Genomic DNA, 25,099 nt, shown 5'->3' on the forward strand with positions numbered 1-25,099 from the left:
TCGCTAACAGCACTTGCCCCAACAGTCTGCTACAGGATATACGTGGGATCTTGGTTTGTTTATTATATATAAGCATAATTCCTGTTCTGTATGTCCACATTTTGAAAAACATTTTTGGCCAATGGCCGATGTATTGGGCGTACCAGGCCAATATTATCAAAGCAGCATTTGTTCAAGCAAGCAAAACACTTAGGACCGGTTTTAACCTTCTGGGTCTCTTCAGCAGTCAGGCCCGTGAAACAAATGCTGACGGGTTGCCAGATATTGTTGACGAAAGCACTCCACCTAAACAACGACGGGGGGGGGGGGCTATTAAATGAAAAACAAAAAAATACCGCACGCAAACTCGTTACGCTTCGTTGGGGAACATTTTGGCCAAACGTTTGCTCGTGTTTATGTGGCCCCTTGATTATTCATAATAAAGGTTTTTGGGTTAGATCGCGTTATTTATAAATGTGTCGTAACCCTCCACCACCCGACACGGCCAATCAGCAAAAAAGTGTCACGTTGACAAAAGACAAATAATTCACTACTTTAGCCCACCGGTGTGTTGAAGAGTGAATCCACAACATTTACAGTTTGAGTACGACGTTTCGCTGGTAATTACATCCAGCATTGCCCCTCTGCATTGGTGTCATTGCTTGAGTATCCAGGGTGTCGCTTGATGGGTCCTCAGCTGGTTGACCGCGAGCCATGGCTCTGTGTGGTGCTAGATCGGGGCCCTTACTCAAAGGTTACATTGACCGAACGAGTGTGAGATTGTTTTGGGGTTTTTTTTTTCTTTGAAGCTTCATATCTAAATTCGTGATAATCGTTACACGTAAGTTGATCAATTGATTAAGTGCATTGCGTTTTTGGCCCCGGTAGATAAATGGCAGATGTGCGCATTTTCAAGTCAAGGTTCATCTTTCATCAGCGTGAAATAACATTAACGAGCAAAAATAAAAATAAAAATCATCTCACTGTGTGGACAACAAAACCATTTATTAGGCGCTGTGTTTTTTTTTTGTTAACGTAATCTGATGACATTTGTTAAAATATATACGGACAAGATATGGCAGGACGGTGGGGGGGTGTTGCTGGTGTAGGGTGTGAGCAACGCATTAGCACTCACAAGCACCGCGCGCTAAGAGCCACAAGTGACAAATCGCTCTCGGTAACATTTCGTTATCAAACAGAGTAATTGGCAACAAAAACACACACACGCGTGCGCGCGCGCACACAAAATACGATACGCGGACGACGACGAAGAAGACGCGCGCGAGAGAGAAAGGGAGAGAGATACAACAACAAAAACCACACACACACACGCGCGCGCACGCGCGCGCACGCGCAGCGCGGCATTCTCGCGGCGGTGAGATGGTCCCGATTCCAGGCACCGGGGGCGTAAAGCGACCCAACGCTGGTGCCCGCTCCTACAAAATTGGACGCTAACGGCCGCTCTAATTGCGTTGCGCGAGGCAGCGCATTAGGGCGACGGATACACCGCCGCCCCCCCCCCACCCCGCGCCGATCCACTGCGCAGATTGCTATGAGTGCGCTCGGGGTCTAAGGACCCCCGTGCGGTATCGTGTTCTCTCTCTCACCGCCGCAAAGTGCAATTACGGAGCGCGCGCGTGAAACCGGCCACCGCCACGCGCACTGCTGCCGCCGCCGCTGCTGCTGCTTGTGCGTGATGCCCGGCCTGCCTGCCGTGATCGGGAGATGTTGGGCTATGGGGCGCGGTGAGAGAGGGGGGTGGATGGAAGATGGGAGAGAGAGAGAGAGAGATCCCGAAGGCCGTGGTTTAGGGAACAGGGTGGATGGAAGATCGAAGTGCGGCTCCTGACCTCGGCGAAGAAGCACTGCGCCGATGACACGTGGAGTCTGAGATGCGGCAAATGGCAGGTCAGTTGGCCGGCTTGGTCAGTCGGGCGAGCGGTTAAGTCATTCGTTTGGCCAGTCAGTCATTTGATCCGTAGGTCATTTGATCAGTCGATCGGTTAGTTCGTCAGTCGTTTAGTCACACGGTTAGCCGGCGAGTCAGTCAATCACGCCTTCACTGGGTTAGTCAGCTGGTAGTGTTACTGAAAGTCAGGTGAGGCTCTCATTGAAATGTAAAATAAAAAGATAGCAAGTGTTGTTTGAAAGGGAGACCTGGATTTAAAAAAAAATGTGCGAATGCAAAACAGGCAACATAATGCAGTGAAATGCAAAAAAATCACGACAAGCGAGAAGGAAATAATGACATTTATCCAGAGAGCAGAAACTAACGCAAGCCTGAAACAACACCATTAATTGTAGGATTGTACTATACACACATGTTTAAATGGTACGTAAAAAAAACACATTTATGATTGTGCCACAACCTTTTGAAACCCGATGTATGCACCGCTTTAGGATCAGCACGGGATCATGATGATCGCAACAATTCTTGATGAGCTTTCCTGTTGAACCGTTCTCGATCCACTGCTGGATGAATGTCTCCCCGTGCCGTGTCGGTCTTGAGGGTTGTTTGACCATACTTTTCTATTTTGGTCAGTGCGTGTTATGGTGGGGGTGGGGGGGGAGAGACTGGTGCAGATGATGCTTGCCGCCGTGGTTGGGAATCAAACTCAGCCCAACGGGCTCATACCACCATAACCCCTGCTCCATCGTCACCCCATCGCACTGATAAATGAAAAGAATAACAATTGTCAAGTGATAAATAGACGTGTACTACTCACTTTGGGGCTGTGCACCTTTAATAACGTGTCACCGATTGGCACATTGCCCAGAAACCATTTTAAGGGGGGCAGGGGGTGGATGGTAGTGGTGGTGGTGGGGTTACCCAGCACTTTCAGGGTGGCAGGAACCTGGCTTGACAATGTGAGTGCAGGACGGCGCGCGCCTGCCTATGATCGAGTGTGAACTCTGTCACCCTCTGGCCCCTCAAGTTGCCAAGTCCTATCCGCACTAAATTCGGAAACCGTCACGCAATGTGCGTGGATTATGTGACTGCTGCTGACTCATAACAAACAACGACAACATCAACAACAAGAAAAAGAGGGCCCTTTGTAAATCGTCTCCCCGGGTGTATTCCTGGGTACACTTTGGATTGTGCGTTTGTCTTCGGGAGAGTTTAAATTGTTTAAATTGGCGATACGGAAGAGGGGAATGTAAAGATGTCAGTAGCACAACACCTAATTGGATCTATTCAATTAGTCCGTTAAGTTCTGGCTTGTGTCTCCTAGTTTTAAACAACCATTGGTTTTTTTTTATCAATTTGACCAGTACTCGGCAGTGCAAGTCTATAGCTCAACTTTGTACCGCGGCTTGGCTCACATTGGATCATATGTACACGCATTACCGTGTCACCCCCCCTCCCCTCCCCAGTTACGGCCGGAACAGACAAGAGCTAATGAGTAAACGCCGTTTACAAAAAAAAAGAACTGCATACGGCAAAAAAAAAGACACCCAGATATCAACTCGGGGCGGGTGTCGTTCCGGCGGCCCGCGCGCAGCTGCCGCGCCGACTGCTCGTCCATGACTTTGACAGAGGCTGTTGACTATTTTGACAGAGCGGGGAAAGGGATGGGGGGAAGAAGGAAAACAATGCCCCCCCTTCTCTCTCTCTCGTCGACTGACGCAGATGCACAAGAGCTGGGACCAATCGTCTGGTTTCCAATGGGCAACACAGAGCCGAAAGCGAAGGCCTCATAATTAAAAAGTAGCGTAAGGCGATAGGTTCCGTGGCCCGCTCGACACATTACAGGGCCATTAGCAGGATGTGTTTTGCCCAACACAGGCAACGCGAATCAGTTTATGTGTCTTGAATTTCAGTGTTTTCTCTGCTCAAATTAGTTCCTCCATCACATTAGTGGCGGTGATAACTGACCCGGGGTCTTTTCGTGTTCCTGTAAACATCGCACACATTCAAGAAAGTACTTAAACATGCTTTTAACATAATGCTGTAAAATATAAGCGAGTGTCCTACATGACCATATATGGAATGCGCAGTCTGTCCGCGTGTCGTGTCTGTGCGCGTGTGCTCCAGTCTGGTGGGGAGAGGTGGTGCAGCGGTTAGCGCACTGCGCTGCAAACCCGGCGAACCGAGTTCGATGCCCCTTCACAGACAACACCAGCGACGATTATCTGAACCGTTCATGGACCTCCTATAAGTCGACTCTGCCTAGAATTACTACCTGGTTCAGTGTGTAAAACATCACCACTGCCAGCCTTCATAGATGCCCCTTGGCATCACTTGTCAAAACAGTCTGTTTAAGGATCTATGGGAGATATTTGTCTACATTTGTTGTTTTTGTGATGATGATGTTGGCTACACAAACCCCTTTGTCTTCCATGCTGGTCTAAATCGGCGCTCCCTAACAGCACTTTCCCCAGCAACCTGCTTGGGCTAGATGGGGGATTTATGTCTTTGTGCTGCGGGGAGAAGCGCTGTTGTGGTTTTTCGCGCATCACTACTTATCCCCGCAACACAGGTACGTGAAACCTGTTCTTGGCTTCCCCTAGGTAGACTCAGCATGAACGCGACTGGCCGGTGCGGTGTGTGAACGGTACTGAATTATTAACGGGGTGGCTTGGAGTGGTGCCGATGACGCCATGCCCCGTGAACTATGTCTGTCCCTCATATGTATATGTACTCGCTCGCAGTGTGAGTCTGTGCAGTCCGTAAGGCTACGCGAGGGATCTTTGTCTGTGTGCTACGTGAGTGTGTCTCTATTGGCTTTTTTGTGCGGGGGAGCGGTGGCGCAACGGTTAGCGCACCGCGCTAACGAGCGCCAGCTTTGAAGAGTGCGACCAATAACAGCGACGTTGAACATCTGAAACGGCCATGCGCCTTGCCGAAGTCGACTCAGCCTCAAATGAGTATCTGGTGCAAGCGTGTGTAAACATCGCCACTGAGGAGACAAAGGCGGCCGGGCGTGGTTTCGGGCGCTCACCCCGCTCGTGCCTTCATAGGTGCTCGCTCGCAGCACTTGCCCCAACAGTCTGCTTAGAGGCTACACGGGGGATCTTTATATTTGCTTTGGGTTTGTGGAGCAGTGATGTAATTGTATAATATTTCCAAGCGGGCAAAATGACTCTATTCATATATATGTTTCTGCACGTAATCAAAAAGGATATAACGGGGTTTTTTTAACACATCCCATCAGCCGCGCCATCTTTATATGGGAGAGCATAATTTCGGCTGCACCTCCGATTAGCACTCTTGGTTTACGTACGGTGCGAAGGAAGTTCAACATACACGCATAGGTGCGTAAAGACCCTCGACCGGTTTGAGAATTCGTTGTCTCATCGGCAGTACACAACGCGCACTAACGGGGATCCCCTCGTAGGTCGGCTCAGCCTCAACACACGCGCACGCGGGGCTTCCGCGTGAGCCCGCGTCTCTTTGTTGTGCGATCCCAAGCCAAATGCCCAGGAGCCGGTAGGATCCTTCCTTGCGAGGACCCCAAACAAAGCTGCATTAAAATCCCCGCCAATCTCGCGTGCGTTCAAATCGTCCCGACTAATCCCACCACCACCACCACCACCCCGCCCACAACAGAATCCTTATCGGGTTCATCTCGATGACATATTTTTTTTCATATGCAGGGTTCGGGAAAGAACGAGGGAGATTCGGTTCTGTGTGGCTGGTGGGCCTCCTAATTACATTTCATCTTAATTGCATTGCTCAGAGATACCAATCGTCGTCATCATCGACATCGTCTTCGTCGTCTTTACTGTCACTTACATTATTTGCTGGAATTGATAAGATTAACTTTTGCCATTGTGAGAGAGTGTATCCATTTGCACAATGCAATGTCTATTTAAGTCAAATTCTTTATTTTTGTTGTTGTTGAATCATAGGCGTATACGTGGATTTAATTGTATACTATCTCCTGGAATATTTTTGTATTTCTCTTCCTTTTTTTTACTTATTCAGAATCAGAATAAGAAAGGGTTTTATTCTTCATGATAGTTCACACAGACAAGGAATTTACTTTGGCAGGAAGGTGCATACATTCAACATATAGGAATCTTAAATCTTATTTAAGTGGTATACAAGTCTAACTATACTAAAGGTACAAAGTCTAACTAACACTAAGGGGCTAAAGTATGTAAAATTGTGAATAAATATTGAATATAAAGTAGCTATAAGATACAATCTAAAAATACAAAAAATAAAAATAGGGTAACATAGTGTAAATATGGCAAGGTGTCATCTTGTAGATAAAATGTTAAAGTCAGTGTAAGCCCTTGGCCTTGTTGAAAAGGCCAGCAGTGGATGGGAAGAAACTGTTTTCGTGGCGTAAGGTTTTGGTCCTGATGGACCGCAGCCTTCTGCCGGAGGGGAGTAGCTGGAACAGAGAGTGTCCAGGGTGGGAGGAATCGGCCACAATCTTCCTCACTCGCCTCATGGTCCTCGAGGTGTGCAGGTCCTCGAGGGTTGGTAGATTGCAGGCAATCACCTTCTCAGCAGTGTGGATGATACGCTGCAGTCTGCTCTTGTCCTTGGCAGTGGCAGCAGCGTACCAGACGGTTATGGAGGAGGTGAGGATGGATTCAATGATTGCTGTATAGAAGTGCACCATCATTGTCTTTGGCAGGTTGAATTTCTTCAGCTGCCGTAGGAAGTACATCCTCTGTTGAGCTCTCTTGGTGAGGGAGCTGATGTTCAGTTCCCACTTGAGGTCCCGGGAGAGAATAGTGCCCAGGAAGCGGAAGGACTCTACAGTTTTGACTGGGGAGTCGCACAGGGCGATGGGGGCGAGTGGGGCTGTATTCTTCCTGAAGTCCACAACCATCTCAACTGTCTTTAGAACATTTAGCTCTAAGTTGTTCTGGCTACACCAGGTCACCAGGTTGTCAGCTTCCCACCTATAGTCAGACTCATCCCCACCAGAGATCAGCCCAATGAGGGTGGTGCAGTCCTCAAACTTCAAGAGTTTGACGGACAGATGATTGGAAGTGCAGCTGTTGGTGTACAGGGAGAAAAGCAGTGGGGAAAGGACGCAGCCCTGAGGAGTTCCGGTGCTGATGGACCTGGAGTCAGAGACTTGTGTTCCCAGCTTAACGCACTGCTTCCTGTCAGACAGGAAGTCTGTGATCCACCTGCAGGTGGAGTCGGGCACGTTCAGCTGGAAGAGCTTGTCCTGAAGCAGGGCAGGGATGATGGTGTTGAAGGCAGAGCTGAAGTCCACAAACAGGATCCTGGCGAAGGATGCTGGGGAGTCCAGATGCTGTAGTGTGAAGTGGAGGGCCATGTTAACTGCGTCGTCCACAGACCTGTTGCCTCTGTAGGCAAACTGAAGGGGGTCCAGGAGAGGGTCTGTGATGGCTTTGAGGTGTTCCAGGACCAGGCGCTCAAAAGACTTCATTACCACAGAGGTAAGGGCGACCGGTCTGTAATCATTTAGTCCTGTTGGCCTTAGCTTTTTGGGCACAGGGATGATGGTGGAGGACTTGTTTTAGTATGATCATTATTTGATCCCGTAACTTGACTTCAACGTTGTTATCGTTTGAATGCGACGAGATGAAGACGACGTTCGTCGGCAATATCCACAGCTGGAAGAAGAGCCCCCCGTGGTTTGACGTCACAGGGCTACTCCTGTGACGTCACGCCAGCGGGTATAATTTAGTATTTGCCCGGACTATGGTTTTGTTTCGTCACTTGTCAATCGAACAAACTTTGTATTCAGTTGACACAAAATTATTTCAGAACGATTGAGCCTCGTACAGTCGCTGGTGACTGGCCTTGGACCATCCGCTCGTCGCGCTCGACAACCCGGTTTCACCACGGGTGTCTGCCAACGATCGAACCCAGGGTTTCAGTCGTTCTGAGACAGCGCAGACTCCCCGAGGCGCCCTGCCGCTGATGCTTTAGCCGTGTGCAGTATTGTATGTATGTGTATGCGTGTTTAACTTATTTCGCACCGTACGTAGACAAAGCGTGCATATCGGAGGTTGCGGAGGAAAGGACAACAAGCTGAACACTTAAAGCACTTCTGAAGAAAGGCGTTTTCAATCGAGATTTAAAGGTGTAAAGCTCCATTGGCTTCCTGATATCAGAAGGAAGAGCGTTCCAGACGGCCGCAGAAGCGCACCTCAATGCTCGCGCTGCGTTGACCACGGTCTTTGTTCGATGGCCAGTCAAAAGCTGCCGCTGCTGCTGCTGCTGCGATGACCGGAGTGTCACGTGATGATGGTCCATGCTCCTTTGCCGACTGTTGATCAGAGAGCGACGCGAGTTGGAGAGAGAGAGAGAGACACGGCAGTGGCGAGAAAGGGTCACGTGGGCCTGGCTAGACGGGACGGTGGACAGCGGTCGCGACTGATGACCACCGCGTGGCAACCGAAGGAGGCAACGCGGCCTCAAATGTTGCGTAGCGGCACCGTGAGAGGTGGGCAGCGGTCTGCAAAAGCCTCCGTCCAGCAGTGTATAGAGCGTGGCTGATGACGATGGCACGTATTAAAGTCAGCAGCTTGTGTAGTCGACACCACGCGCAACGATCGTGGCGATGACTTCACCTAACGCCTCACGTTAGCGTTGCGTCTACCCGGGGAATACACAAATCGGGTTCAGCTACGAATCATTAATGTTGTGGGGCACAGCCTGATATCGAACCCAGGTCACATGGGATCATAACAGTGTCTGAACAATTACATCACCACTTTCCCCATACATACATACATGCGTACATTCATACAAATACTCATACATATCTAAACACATTAGAGTTCATTCGCCGATACAGAAATTCAAAATCATCACCATCAGCCATGATCCACCTACCGTTGGATACAGACCTCCCAATCCGTTGTTGCTATATCCTGGCGCTCTGCTTTGTTGTTGTGAGCGTGGCTCTTCCGTCCAACCTTCCTTCGTTTCTGCAGCGAGGTCGGCTGCTTCGAAACTGCCCGGGAGCGTCTTTGGCGAGCCTCCTCGACCGAGGCCGATCTTGACTCGGCCTGGCCATCGGCAAGGCTCAAAACATCCTCGGGTCATTCGGCCCACCTCGACTCCGGCCCACGTCTCACTCGTTGAGACCATTCTAGACGGCGAAGCAGAAGCTGCTCGGGCACGCGAGCTACACGGCCCGGCCAGTGCACGTGCACAACACGTGCACGCTCTAAGGCAAAGCTCTGCCGTGTAGCCTACGCAAGACGGTTGGGGCAAGTTCTGCTGTTTGCGAGCGCCTATGGAAGCTGGCGCAACGCATGAGTGGGCGATGTGGCCTGGGTCACGCCAGTCCGCCTTTGTCTCCCCAGTGCGTATGCTTAGACACTGCACCACATTCTCAATTTAAGGCTGACCCGATCTAGGGGAGGCATATGAACAGTTCATGTTCAGATAAGTCACCACTAATGATGACCGTGAGCGGGAATCACCGTACTTAGCTAACCGTGCTAATCGGACGTGCTGTTAACTACTACACTAAACCCCTTATAGCCTTAACAGACTTGTTTTGGGGGAAATGTGCTGTTTGGGATCACCAATGAAGGCCAGATATACGAGGGGGTGGGTGGCCAGCACCACGCCCGTCCGCCTTTATCTTCCCAGTGGCGATGTCTACACACCGCACCAGGTACTCATTTGAGGCTGAGTCGACCTAGGGGGGGCCCAGGGCCGGTTCAGATTATCGTCACTGGTGGTGGCCGTGAGCGGGATTCGAACTCGGCTCACCGGGTTCGTAGCGCAGGGCGTTAACCGCTACCCTCACCGCATTATACCACAAACTCATCTACATCTACGCACACGCAGGGTGGACGCAACGCACTTAAACGCCATTTGGCAAAAAACTGGAGCACAAGTGGCGTGTCTAATTAAATAGAATATCGGCGCGCGCGGCTGCTGCTGCTGCTGCTGCCATCTCCTCGCCGAGAGATAGGTGGCTCGGCGAGCCCATCGGAAAGCCATCACTCAGGGACGAGCCGTGGCAAAACTCACTTAAGACCACGGGGGCAACGTGCCGTGCAAAAACCCTCAGATGGGGGGGCAGATTTTCTCCTCCCCCCCCACCCACCCACCCCCGAAACGCCCGGCCCGGCCGAACGGCGTGATTTTCTAGGGTTTTTTTTTTGTAAAAAAAAATGATTGTTATCAGTGCAATCAAGGACATGGCGTCAGGCGGGCTCGAAGGCTTATCTGAGCAGTGCAAAAGCAATTACCAAAATGGATGCAAGAAATTATTGCCATTAATGTCAAGGATGCGGCCGTGATAGCAATCAGCATCAATGCTCTTCTGGCAGCACGGCACAAGCATTTTCTAAGTAAAAAAAAGTAATTTCCTTAATGTAACTGGAATGATGCCCCCCTCCCCCCTTCCCCCCAGCTTCTCGGCAAATCGGCTGTAGAGACCGGTTTCTTTTTTCAATGGAGTGTTCTATTCCAGGTTTTATTTTGTAATATATATTGAGATAATTATTTGTATTTTTTACTGCCCAAGTAATAATTTGGAGGGCATAGCCGAAGGTCACTTGCCTGTTTTCAGTCGTGAAGACCAATTTCACGTGAAAACACGCTGCAAATTGTAAGCACGTTCTTTAAAACAATTGAATAGGGACTTAACAAACTGGAATAACGAATATAATCCTATATTCTTTTTGGTTCTGTCGCTACATCGAAACCGTTGCGACTACATTGCTTAAACTTCACCGATGTAATCATTCCTGCAGGTATCATGCACGGTATGCACGCGACCATGTGTGGATACATGCGTGCTCACCTTCATAGGTGCTCGCTAACAGCACTTGCCCCAACAGTTTGTTACAGGCTATCCGGGGGATCCTTGTCTTTATACATGCGTGCATCGGAGGTGAATTTCAGAATATGTTGTTTTTTAATTTTTATTTTTAAGGCCAATATTAGGATCTCCTCTTGAATTTTGTAATCGTTAGCGTGGTGTGAATGGCACGTGCCATCGTGCTCAAAAAAGTGATGTCACAAGATGCCGCCTTTGGTTAGCAAAGCGACGCAATACAAACGACGTCATTTTAACGATGACGTCATACTTTCAGATAGAGTTTATCTGTAAAAATAATTTTATTTGCATCCAAAAATCACTAAATATTTTCAGATTTTTTTGGTTGTTGTTCAGATCAATTCGAAAATCTGGATCACATCCACGGTGCGTTACTCGTAAACATGGCAACGTTGAGCCAACGTTGGGATCTTGTTGGAACCGTTGGAGCAACGTTGAGGCTGCTGGGCCGTGTCACCGCTCCAACAATGCGTGAGATTCATCAATCGTCGCTACAAGAGGCACCAATCGGTGAATATTACCGGTGGATTGCGTGACGGGAGGCAGACGTGGGGGGGGGGGGGGGGGCTTTGTCGGGATGGCTGCGGCGAGTGGTGTGTGAGCAAATCACGACAAAGAGGGAGCTCTCTTGAATTATAGTGGAGTCCCTTCCGCCAGCATTGGCGTGAGGAGGGACTTTCAGTGCTGGCAAACCCATCCGTTACCTTGCATTTAACAGAATACACCGCCCATGTCCGTCCAGTGCTCGCCGAGCTGCATTTGGCCTCCAGTTGCCGAACGGATACGTTATGAGGTCGCACTCAGTGCACACACAAAGTGCTTGACACAAAATGAACCACAATACCTTGCTGATCTCAAGGAGCATAAATCATCACCACGCAAACTCCGGTCACGCTCGCAGCGGCTTTTGTCTAGACCATCGAACAAAGACGGTCACCGCAACGCAATCATTCAGTTGCGCTTCTGCGGCCGTCTGGAACGCCCTTCCGATATTAGGAAGCAGCTGGAGAAATGCACTTTTAAATCTAGATTTTAAACACATTTTTTTCCGAACTGCTTTTTTGCGTTTAGTTTGTTGTCGTCTCCCCCGCACCTCCGATAAGCACGGTCGGTTAGATACGGTGCGAAAGAGGTTCAACATAACACACGTACCTTCAAATCGCTAGGTCTCTCTGAGCCACGGGTCTCCCTACCTCCAGCTGTGAGTTATCCCAACGCTGAGCGAGTTCCCCCCCCCCCCGTCACCTCGTCACCCCGTCACCCCCCCCCCCCCGCCCCGTGTACAGACGCAGAGACAAGGTCACACAAAGCCCCCAACAGCAGTCGCCGTATTTAGTGTCACGATGCCGTGTTCACCATCGCCCGCCACCGAACGCCACCAATCAACCAACCAGTGGGCCGCCCCACCAGGCCCAGTCCACCACGTGAGCGCTGCAGAGCGACACGATGAGTCCGTGAAGTATGGAGCGATACATTATGACAACGCAATGTAGGAGCGTCGTGCCCGCAAGCGTCCGTCCGTCACGCGCCGAATATCCCCAAACGGCGTGCGGGTAGGAAAGCACGCGTACAAAGTATGAAAGGTCCGCAAAATATTCGTAACAAATATATATTAATGTATTTCACAATATGCGTGCTGCTGACATGGGTTAATAAATGTCAATTAAGTAGTCAATGCTCGCATCTTTCGCCCCCCACTCCCCGCCCTTGTACTCAGGGCCAGTTGGTATGGTCCGGATGAAGGAGGGGAGGGTGCTTTTATGAGTTCCCCACGTAATTTATCTCCATTTCCAGCCCTGATTACAGGCGACTTTAACCTAGATTCAAACCCAGACTCTCAGCAGTGCCGAGTCACTGCTCAGCCACCACAGCCAACATTTACAAAAAAAAATATTTTACCAGGTAAGACCCACCGAGCTATGTAGCTCTTTTTCAGAAGCGACCTGGCACCAAACGATATCTCAACCAAGTGGATTATCACGTGGGAATTTATAGCAGGCATGTTTGTAAATGTGTAGGTAAAAACTGGAAGACCCGGAGAAAAATCCACACGACCACGCGGAGAGAGACATGCAAACTCCAAATACACAGGCATCGTCAGGGTCGGGATCGGACCCACGACCTCCTGCATACCAGACGAGGTAGTTAACATCTCCTAGCCACCGTGGCGAGATGTTACTATGGGTGACTGCCGGTGCCTGTGACATTGGCGGATAACTCCACAACCCTGCCGATGAGGCTCACTACTAACCCACAGTCACTCTGTTTAATAAACAAACGCCACTGCGAAACGGTAATCTGGTCTGAGCTGGAGAGAAACCCATAGGCCAACTGGGATGAATTGTTGTTTCCATTCAGTGATTTTACAAGTGTCCTTCCCACTTTAAATATTTAATAGCAAACGTTCACTGAAGCAGAAAGTTAAAATATTTAAACTCGTAAAACCTTGTTAAATTGCTGAAGCTTCGGCAAGCAAAGCGAGGTTCATTTAATGAGCACAATCCAGTTCGTAAAACGTGAGCTTGTTGTTTTTTTTGTTTTATCACAAAAAAAACTGTTGCACTCACTCGCGGCTAAATTCTCATCACGACGGAGTTCCTGATCTCCCACCAGAAAAGTTCCAACGCCTCCATTGCCAACGATGGCTCGAATCTTTGTTCGCTGTCGTGCTTTACAGCTCGCTGGTCAATACGTCGTTGGGTTGCACCCAACGACGTTGAACCCAACGACGTATCACACACCAGAGGGCAATGGATACTCTCTCAAGAACCGCCCCTGACGCTGTTCTCTGGCTTGACCATCCGAATGTGAAATTATATTTGTCTCTCCACGGTGGCGATATGTTAACTACCTCGTCCGGTATACAGGAGGTCGTGGGTTTCTATCCAGAGCCTGACGCCCGCAAATTTTGAGTTTGCACGTGTCTCCCCGTGGTCGCGTGGATTTTTCTCAGGGTCCTCCAGTTTTTTTCTCTCCACATTTAGAAACACCACGCGTTGAGAGCCTTTGAATGCTGCAAATTTCCACACGATTATAAGGAACGTCGTTTAGCTATCAATTGTGGCCAGGTCGCTTCTGAAAAGAGCTATGTAGGTCAGTGGGCCTTACCTGGTAAAATAAAAGAAAAAATAGTTTATAGTTTTGAACTTTTCACTTGGATTGACCCTCACAACCTTTTGATTGCGAGCGATGAAACGATGTATTATTTCAGAATATCACTTTTTGTAACAACGCTTCCCCCCAGAAGGTTTGAATTGCATGCAGTTGGAATGAAGCTCAGAACGCCGTAGGGCCTGAAATCACACACTAGAGAGCAATGGATACAAAATCGCCCAATAAGAATGCGTTGTGGTGATTTAGTGTAGATGGGAATCTGGCCCTCAGTCTTACACGTTGGCTTTCTTGACACTATTAACCTACATGAGCAGATAATAAGAAGAAGAATAATACGAGCAAAGTCCGCAGATAAACTCGAGGGCATGGATCATAGTACAAGAGGAGCAATAGGAGGGGCAGATAAGACGGATTTCAACTGTGCATAGATGGACAATAAGATTTGATGACCTTTCTTTCGAACCAGGTAAGAGCCCATTAGCCGAGAGATTAAAGCCTGGAATGAGAAACAAACAAGACGAACGTGTGGCTCGGAGAATAATAGCGCATTGAGATCTACGGATGAAATGTAAATCATTGTTATTATTATTAAGTTAGAGACATCGTATTCACTATTGATATAACGTGGGCTCGGTCTGGAAACGCTACGAGAAGGGTTTGGTGGCCTGCCGCCGGGAATAACGACGGAATGTTAATCGAAGGGGAGATCACGCCAAAGGTGAATTCAGAATCAGAATCATTCTTCATCCAAGAGCAATCCGATGAGCTGTGAAGCTCTTTTTTTCACAGACCTCCAGAAGAATTTGAGTCAACGAGTTACGCAAAAACAAACAATAAGTTACAACATTGCGACTTGGGGAGGCCTTTATTCAGAAGTAAATATTTCCTAGCTGATTATAATCAGAATCAGAGTATTTATTTATACTGGAGGAATCCGATGAGCTATGAAGCTCATTTTCACAGATGCCCGGTAGGGGCACGGGGTCAGAACTTTACAACAACAAACAATGTAACAACGCGACAGGAGTGCAATGTACAGGAAAGGAAAACAAATCACTTTTAAAAGAATATACAAATAAAACTAAACTATTTAGATATTACCGGATAAAGCCCACTGTGCGATTAGCTTCGTTTTCAGAAGCGACCTGGCCACAAATGGACAGCTCAACGAAGGGGCTTATCGCGTGTACATTTTAAAAAGCAACATCATCTAAATTATCGAAATGATGGTGGTGGTGGTAGTGTTGTGATGACGACGGCGGTTATGAAGAATCCCATTGACAAGGACAATGTAGATTTTGTCCCAGGCTAGCCAAGGAGTGGAATCCCCTTGTGGCCGTGAGTATTTAACGGCGAGCGAGACCGGAGCCGGCCACTTCGAACCAGCCCCGTGCGGAGGAAGGGCGGGCAAGGCGTGCGGGCGGGTGTGTGTACGCGTGGGTGTGTGTACGTGTGTGTGTGTACGCGTGGGTGTGTGTACGTGTGTGTGTGTATGTGGGTGTGTGTACGTGTGGGTGTGTATACGTGTGTGTACGTGTGTGTGGGGAGCGATAGTGCAGCGGTTAGCGCGCTGCGCTATGAACCCGGCGACTCGGGTTCGATTCCCACTCACGGCCAACACCAGTGACGATTATCTGAACCGGTACCGGGCCTCCCCTCGGTCGACCCAGCCTCAAATTAGTACCTGGTGCGGTGTGTAAACATCGCCACTTGGGAGACAAAGGCGGTCGGGCGTGGTGCTGGCCACCCACCCCCTCGTGTACCGTTCCGGCCTTCATAGGTGCTCGCTAACAGCACTTGCCCCTACAGTCTGTTACAGGCTATACGGGGGATATTTGTCTTTGTGTGTGTACGCGTGGGTGTGTACGCGTTGACCGGTCACACTCGACCGGACCCCCCCCCCCCCCCCCCACCCACCGAAGCCGGGATACCGTGATGATGAATAGATGTCTCATTAGACCAGATCGCGTTTAACAACAACAAAAAAGAGCTATACATGCTCTTTGGTAACAACAACAAAAAACTGGGTTTCGTTTCTTAGTTTAAAATAAATATACGAATCAAAGAATGCTCGACTGAGTCGCACGGCTGGACGGAGTTGAAGCGACCAAGGCCGTCAACACCTCTCGCTGTCCTGCGACAATCCACATGGCACCTTGCACACACGAGCTCAATTTTCATTGCCCCGTCTCCTGCAATGGACGCTCCCTCAGATTCTTGTCCTCCTCCTTTTGTGCGCAATGCTGTGCTTAGAAAGGCCAATTCTACGAGGTGCCTGCCGTCACTGCATCGTGTTTGTGTGTATACTGTCATGGAGTTGAACACGTAGAATTATACCGATCCTCTAGATTGTTTTTTTTTTCAGGAGGATCACGTCTTGGGGAGTTTTGTTTAATTCCTCTCGAAGGAGTATTTTTGTTTTGTATTTGTGGAAGGAAACTGAAGTGCCCTCAACTAAACCTGGCATATGAAGGAATTAGTTCCATCTTTTCATCCCCGCTGCACTTTATCTTATTTGTTTATTTTTTGTCGTGTTGGTGACCCCGGTTGACGAGTCTCCTCTATCCTGGTCTACCGAGGTTCTCACCCCGATCACGCTAATAAAATAAACTTGACCCCATTCCACCTCGAGTAAATTTTCACTATATTTATTAAACTATTTTGTTTGGTTCTTTCGGTAACGTCACGGAGATTAAAAAAAAAAATCAATGATAATAATAATACAAATTAAAACCACGACGTTATTAAACTGTTATTTTATTTTGACTTAAAGATTTCGTGACTGCAGGAATTCATATTCTTTGGGTCTTTTGGTAAAGTCACGTAGATAGGTTCAAATAAAATGTTGTAATTTTCTTTGAACCAATCTACGTGACTTTACCGAAAGACCCAAAGAATATATGATTGTATTGTTAACCAGGTACGGCCTGCTGAGCTATATAAGCTATTTTGTTTTAATCAGAAGCGACCTGCCTCTTCACAAATGACAGCCCAACGGAGCTGCTTGCAGAAATAAAGTACACTCCGGGCAGCACGGCTGTCTGCGCACGGTGCGAAAAAAGTGCCGTGTACGTGCGTGCACAAGTGTGGAATGAAGCGAAGGGCGATGCAGTCGTTCGTGATAGGACGCCGGAGCAGAATGCACGACGTACAATGTCGTTGTCTCTGTGTGTGTGTGTAGAACTTCTTTCGCACCGTGCGACGCCAAACTTACTAATCGGATCGCAGTTCATGAACTTTTTTTTTGCATTGTTACCAGGTAAGGCCCACTGAGCTATTTGAGCTCTTGTTTCAGAAGGAACCTGGCTATCACAAATGGACAGCCCAACGAAGCGACTTATCACGTGGATATTTACAGCAGCCAAATACTCCAAACGCCTGATATTGAATCTAAATGTGAAGGGGAAAACGCGGAGTACCCGGAGAAAAATCCACGCGAGCACGGGGAGAGAGAGAGAGACATGCAATCTCCAAATATACAGCAGCAGGCGTTGGGGTCGGGATCGAACCCACGAATCCTGCATAACAGCCGAGGTAGTTAACATCTCGCCACTGTGGTGCCATATAGAGCTTCTGGAAGTTTCATCCGGCAGTGGAATGACCATGGATGATGATGACGATGATGATGATGATATGAATACTCTTGTGTGTTTTTCATTATTCACGTCCCTTCCAGAATTATTTCCTTTTATTCTTTGGAAACTTACTCTCCGTGACGTCTACATTTAGCCCCACTTTGCAGCCTTATTTGTGAAGTTCTGCAATTGTTTATTCTGATTAATTAGCAGTGCTTGTTGTAATAGCAATGTCATCGCTGATTCCGAACCGGTTAATACTTTCACCGTTAACCTATTCTGCCGTCATTTCTCCTAAGCGAAGTTTTTTTTGGTAGATAGCTTCTAAGTGTTGATCTGGATAGCACCTTGGTTAGAGCGCATCTCCTTGCCTGGGTCCTCTTATCGTTAACCTTTTAAACTTTCCTCTTCAATGCGTCTTGCCAACAACAACAACACAAAATTGCAATCTCACTGTCGGGAAACAGCAGTAAATGGTAGCAGGGATGTGGCGGTTTCAGAAGCGTAAATTCCATCAACGATCGAGCAAAGAAACGTGCCATTTGTGCCCAGAGGATAACTGCGGATCACCTGCTGTGCGATATGGATCGGAAACGTGAACTTTGACAAAGAACGTGGAATGAAAATTGGATGATCCCCCCCCCTCCACCCTTCCCCCCCCCCCCCCATGATTAATTCCATTCGCCAGAGTTCGTTGCCGACCGCGCTACACCACTCACGGTGCCAGATCGCTAAAGACAGACATCGATGGACAGGTGCATGATATAGAGCATATATATATTAATCTAGATTTTGAAGTTTTCGTGGCTGCAGGAATCCATACTCTTTGGTTCTTTCGGTAAAGTCACGTGGTAGGTATAAAATAAAAAATAAAAAAAATCACGACGTTTCGGGCGCAACACAAGCGTCCGTCATCAGGTGGGACAACCACAGCAATACACAATTGCTAAAGTGGGCCAAAGGGCTGCTTGTATATATATAAAGCCACTTGATACAAGCACTCCTTTTGCCCACTTCAGCAATTGTTTCTTTCTGTGGTTGTCCCACCTGCTCACGGACGCTTGTGATGTGCGCCCGAAACGTCGTGATTTAATTTATATTATTTTATACCTACGTGACTTTACCGAAAGAACCAAAGAGTATGCATATATATTAGTTAGACAGATGATATGTTGCCAGAGAGACAGATAGCCAGATGTATTCAACGACAACCTAGGTAATTAGACAAACACAGGGAGAATATACACTAACAGCCAATTAGAGAATTAGACTAAAATATATATAATTAGGCAGGCATGCGTATATAGATGTAGATAAGATTACTGGCCAAATAGATATGTAGAGATAGATATCCAGATAAATACATTAATACAACGCAAATATAAACAGATGTATAGACAGAGAGCCGCTGTATTTATATATATAGGAAAACAGATGATGGAGATACACACAGAGATGGTGTAAATGAACGGATTGATAGCAATAGCAGACGTCGATCGATTTACGAAGTAAGCAGGTGGACAGACAGACATACAGACATATGGACATACAAATAGGCAAAATAGAGAAATATGTACACAGAGATGGATGAACAGATTGATAACATAACAGCGAGATAGATATAGAGATGGGAGAGATAGACAGATTAGGGGATAGGCTAAACAACCTGTCAGACAATAGCTAAACAATTAAACAGGCAAGCAAACACACGTCTGTGTCAGTGGCATTATAGGGTGCGGTAGAGGAGTGGTGGGGCGAGTGGCGCGGTGTGGATGGGACACGTGCATGGAGATGCACGGGGGTTGGCTGGTCACGGGGGAGGGGTGGCAGGGGTCTGAGTTTCATAGGGGATGTGGGTGAGTGTAAGTTGCGCACCCCGTTCTTGTAAAGGGCGGCGGTTCTTGCTGGAGCCAGTTGAAGCAGTGTTTCCAGGGCAGGCGGGGGTGATAGGTGATGTGACATCTCTCTCTCTCTCTCTGTTGGCACGTGTGAGCGAGAGATAGATTCCCGCATGCGGCCACCAACACCAATGACGATTATCCGAACCGAATTGAGGAGCCGGTGCGGTGTGTAAACATCGTCACCACTCGGGAGGCAAAGGCGGCCTGGCGTGGTGTTGTCCACCCAACCCCTCGTGGATCGTGCCGACCTTCATGGGTGCTACTCGCTAACAGCACTTGCCCTCACAGTCTTTTTGAAGGCTATACAGCGGATATTTGTTTGATGGGAAGTGGTTGCACGATGGTTTGCGTAATGTACCATGAACCCGGTGACCCGATTATGATTCGCGGCCACGGCTGCTAACACTGTCGGGCGAATTGCGAGTGGTATCTGGACTTGTCCTGGGTAGTCTCTCCTAGGTCGACTCAGCCTCGAATGAGTAGCTGGTGTGGTGTGTAAATTATTAGCACTGGGGAGATAAAGGGCACACGGTGGCGAGGGATGGCTTGTGCGCCATGCCAGCCTTAATAGGTGCTCGCTAACACTTGCCCCACCAGCCTATGAATGCTACACGGGGGATCTTCGTCTCTGCTAGTACACTAGGAGTGGTGATGCAGTTGTTTGTATCCACAATAGTGTAACAATCTCTGCAGGCTCGGTGGCAATGGAAATTGGTGTGCAAATCTAGCCAGGGCCGAACGCTTGATGAGCTCAGACTAAAACTTATACCAGCCATGACGTTAGCGAGATGGGAATAACAATTCGTCCCTCCAGTGATTCGAAGAATTGTCACGATTCGGCGCCGTAATTTGAGTCAAGAAGAAAATGTGTCTCATCGTTACCGTCCATTGTGTGTGTTGCCAGTCTCTTTGGCATATCATTGTCTTCTCCGTTAGCCAAATAAAAACAAATCATCGCGTGATGCTGCGTTGGCGGTGGCGCACATGCACAATTAACAAAGAACTCGACACATTCACCAATAATACTGTGGCCTTAAAAGTATATATATATAAAAAACATGGACCGTTTGGGGCAATGTGCCTTCTTCATTGCACACAGCCAAATAATCGTGTCATTTGCATGTTATATATATAATTTGCATACAATGAAGCAGCATGCACGCACGATTCGATGATTGTACGATTAAGTGGGAGTGGCCCAGTGGTACGCGCCACTACACTATGCATCTGGTGACCCGAGTTCGATTCCTAACCACGGCTGACATCATCAGTCATCTGACTGTAGAAGGCCAGTGAGCTAGACCCAGTGAACGCGGAAAGTTGGCCACAACGTTCAAACGACGTTGCATATTGACTGGGGAGCCGACGTTATTGTCACTTGTCTGGCCCCACATCAGTCAAACAAGACACGGGGTGGCTACAAATATAACAGAGCAGTCATTAAGGGACCTCTGCTTTGATGCCGATTAAAACCAATTTCAAGTTAATGTTGTGCTCAGTGGCAAATTAGTAATGGAAATTTAAAGCCACGGCCTGTTACGAATCACGCGATGCGTTTGTATATGTGTACGATAAGTCCTTGCTTGATGCGGTACTCACACTATAACGCGGTTCGTGCATTATGGAACTCGTTTCACACAACGTGGGACTAACACCGTTACAACGTGAGACTCACACTGTCGTAACGTGGGACTCGCACTGTCGTAACGCGATGTCTGAGCGGTCGACGACGAACTACTGGTAACTGTAACGCGACGGTATACCCTCAGTTATTTGTCCCGAAATGTCAGTGTATCCTTCCGAACTTGATGGTTACATTATTTATGGGGGAAATCGTTTCTTGCTTAGCGCATTTTCCACTTGACGCGACACTTTTCAGTAATTTTGTCCATCGCGTTCAACGAGACGTTACTCTACAGCCCTTTGTCAAAATCCAATGCATGCCATGGAAATCCTTATTGTTGACCACGCTTCGCCACGCTGGAGAGGCCCAGGACTGGATCAGATATTGCTTGTCAACCGAGGCAGGGAATCAAACTCGCGTCGACAGGTTAACCACTGCACCTCTGCTTCCAACGCGGTCACGTAAACCCCGTGTACAATTACGCAAAACATACCGCGTCTATTTAAGCATCACTAAATGACCGTGAAGTTAATTGCCCTTGTAGCGTAAATTGACCTGCGTGGATAAACGAGACCACCCCCCCCCCCCCGTGGGCTGATTCTGATTGATCAATGAATTAGTTGCTGCCTTACCTTGGGACGTGTTCCCACTGGCCCGTGTTAATGCTGCTGCTGTTGTTGTTATTGCTGCTGGGAGCTTTCCCATCGTGGCGCTGCCAGAGATGAAGAACCCAGGCCAGCGGTGGGAGAGATGCAGAGTTGCGTTTGGAAGTGATTAGGGGCTAAGGCCCTTATCAGCTGCCCCGATGCGATTATCGGGCCCCGAGGATCTGTTTGCTCAGCTGTTTTTGTTGGAGGACCGGCCCTCCTTTAGTTTCCAACCAAGATTATTACGTTTATTGTTGCAGCCCTACCAAGGCTGGCTTCTTTTTCATTTCAAAGTCGGAACTGGCGCCTCTTCGATGTGCAAGGTGCTCACTCTGGACACCGCGGGCCGCACATTAAATCTGACCAATGAGCAGCAATGGAGGTTTTTCTTTTTAAACTCATTTTTGTATTAATTGTTGAGTCTTTTGTCCGTGAATGCATTGGTCATTCCAGATGTTTCCACAGCACAATCGTGCCGAGTAAACGCATGGGCCAAACATCAACAAAGGTGGACACTTTAGCAGAGGATTCGGAGCTCATTGAAGCTTTGTTGGGCAAATGCATAATTTGTTGTTGCACACGCACATTCTTTCTGTGCATCCACCGCTGGATGAAAGCCTCCCCATGCTGGCTGGCCGGGTCGTGATGCTCATTGAGCCATACTTCACCAATCTGGTCAGTGCGTGTAGGTGAAGACGTGGGGGGAGTGGGTAGGGGTCATATTCGTAGGGCATGTCCAGTTCGATTGATTTTGCCGCGCTGCTCTATGCTGCCCACAACCCCGCAGCCTATATCACCTGTTGTTCATGGTGGACAAATTTGCTCTGCTTCAGAGGCCTGATTTGTTCATGGGCAAATAAAGACTATTACTCGGCAGCTTGCACCGGTTCAATTAAATTTATCCATAACTAGAAATTACGATAACTGGTGATGATAACGGTGATTAGGAAAGGTATTTTGAAATGAAATTATACGGCAAAGAAATTGATGCAAAATCATCAAAATGGGCAGCATCATAAAAGCAACCATATGGTAATTGTAATACATTATATATCAGCTGTCTCATTCACATCATCGTCATGTTGCAAAAACCAGACCTAAAATCCAAAACTCGCGAACGTCTTGCGAAATCATTCCATTTCGCTGCAGAATAGCAGTGATGCAACGCTCCTCGCATATTTATTTGTAATTAGCGTCCGCTCTCGATTTAAACCAAACGTATGTATCACCTAATATATATTACCAAATCAATGTCATTATCGGTATTAACAATACGGTGCACCATTGCAATGACTGTAATCCAGCGACAGTACTCTTATTCATAATTACATCATCACAAGAACAACAACAACAGTGATGAACTACGCGTGTGTTTTTTACGCAGATCTGCGAGGCTACCAGGACGGTGCTGCGTTTCACGGACGCACAGAGGAGTCGACGATGGGACAAGGCCGAATTTAAACCTCCCTTTGCGACGGCCGCGAAATAAAAGTACAGGGCCTGCGCGCGCCTGTGAATCCACGTACTCGATACGTACTCGTTTAAAAAAAACGCATTTCATTCATATCCAGATCGCCGTTGCACAGGGGAAAATATTGCTCCGTGTGTCTCGATGCGTTTATTTCATCTCGTGGTTAAATAAAGGATACTGAATGACCGCCATTGTGTCGCTGCATTTGCATGCAGCTTACCGCTGTTTAGTTGTGTCAACAACAGAACAGCCATTCTATCTGGAGAGGGCTTGGCGAGGGAGGGTTTGTGTCACTGTGTGTGCGTCAGTGTCTATGTCTGCGTGTGTGTGACTGTGGGTGTGTGACTCAACAACAACGAGCGGAGCGCCGGGCGGATAAAATGCAGCAAGTTGGCACAGTAGGGGGTACCGCTGGTGGTGCATCTACCAGTGGTCATCTCAGTCGGTCAAACCACGGCACCTGCTGGGTCTGTCCCGAGACCTCCTCCACCTAGCTTGGCACGGTAGGGGGTACAGCTGGTGGTGCATCTACCAGTGGTCATCTCTGTCGGTCAAACCACGGCACCTGCTGGGTCTGTCCCGAGACCTGTCAGCGAGCCTTCGACACTTCACGTGATAGCCTCAAAGTGCACCTGGCCTGGCACAGACGCCGTGGTGACGTCACCGTCACTTAGTGGCGAATGGCGTCTGTCCTATGACGTGTGTGGGGCGTGTGTGACTGCACGCGTTCACTCTGTGCACGCGTGACACTGCGCGAGTCTGCGTACGTGTGTGTGTGTCTTTGTTTGTGCGTGGGGATCTTTGTCTTTGTGTGTGGGGGAGAGGGGCAGGGACTGTGGGATTGTGGTGCTTAGCCAGGCGTGCACAACGGCTAAGAAGGGGGCGGACAAATTAACACGAAACTGTCGCGTTCGGGCCACCCAAAGGACCCAGCTGTCGGGGAAAAAACAAAAAAAAACCCCACCACACACACACACGCAGCACGACCATAGACATGCGCAATGCATTCTGGGAACAATAGGCTTTTGTTGTAAGAACAAGGAGCTGGCACGGTTTGCTGGTGCTCTTGCTCCGCCGCTCCTTCGTTCGCCACCCCCATTCCTTCCCTGCCTGCCTCGCTCTCACTCCCTCCTCTGCACTCAACGACTCATCCAACTTGCCATTGATGGATGGATGCCCCCTGAGAGAGAGAGGGAGAGAGAAAGAGCAAACAATAAAAATGGAATAAAAGTCAAGTTTTTGTTGGGGTTTTGTTTTTTTTTTACCGCGAAGGACGAACGACGATCCAACCCCTCCGCCCGCCGCCCCTTGTTAATTGAGGAGGCTTTTGTGCGATCCCGTAATTCGATGGCGAATTAAGTTGGTGGCGACGCCTCCGTTCTCAGAGGTTGACAACCAGATGATGCCCGGTTTTCCGGGTCCCCCATTGCGTTTATTTATTGTTTTGTACCCTCTCAGCCCCGGCACTGTTTATCCTAGAGTCTGGCTCTCGAACGAAACGTCTTGCCAAGTACGCCTCTTTACCTTCTTCCTCCTGCCGCAAGTTTCCCCCCCCCCGCCCTCCGATATTTTCCGCGAGGAACGGCGATAACAACGCGCCTTGAGAATTCCTTTGTAAATGCGCGCAACGTATCCCCCCCCTCCTTCTCCTCCCCCCCCCCCCCCTTAACTTTCCCGTCTACCAAGGTCGTGGGGCGTGCGTCCAAGTCCTCCACATTGGGACGTAAAAGGAATGGACGTCTGCCCACACTTTCTCCAACTGCACGCTGTCTGCCAATCGAAATGCTGTATAATGTAAAACAACAACAACAACAGCAAGTAAATGGTGACACTTGTATTTATATACATCGACGGTAATGTGAACATAATAGGGAATTGTAACAACAACAAAATCCTGAGCAGGACACTTCTAATAAAGGATCATTACGGTAACGTACGGAGCGAAAGAAACTCAACATAGACACATACGTATCAACTTACGGACCAATGACATGTACTATCTCTCCCACAAAGCAGACCTGCGAGATTGCAACTTGTTTC

The 25,099-nt window shown here is 48.4% G+C and overlaps 1 long non-coding RNA gene across 1 annotated transcript; it reads left to right on the top strand.

Annotated features, from left to right (window-relative positions):
* Window positions 1-1,332: 1,332 nt before the first annotated feature.
* LOC142930079 (uncharacterized) lies at window positions 1,333-23,246 on the top strand. Its single transcript, XR_012946034.1, has 2 exons — window positions 1,333-1,887; window positions 22,973-23,246. It is a non-coding gene; the product is annotated as an uncharacterized LOC142930079 (long non-coding RNA).
* Window positions 23,247-25,099: the final 1,853 nt, after the last annotated feature.

The sequence above is a fragment of the Petromyzon marinus genome, chromosome 36 (genome assembly GCF_048934315.1).
Source record: "Petromyzon marinus isolate PM22_M1 ecotype Great Lakes invasive population chromosome 36, UKy_Petmar_22M1.pri1.0, whole genome shotgun sequence".
Classification (NCBI taxonomy): Eukaryota; Metazoa; Chordata; class Hyperoartia; order Petromyzontiformes; family Petromyzontidae; genus Petromyzon; species Petromyzon marinus.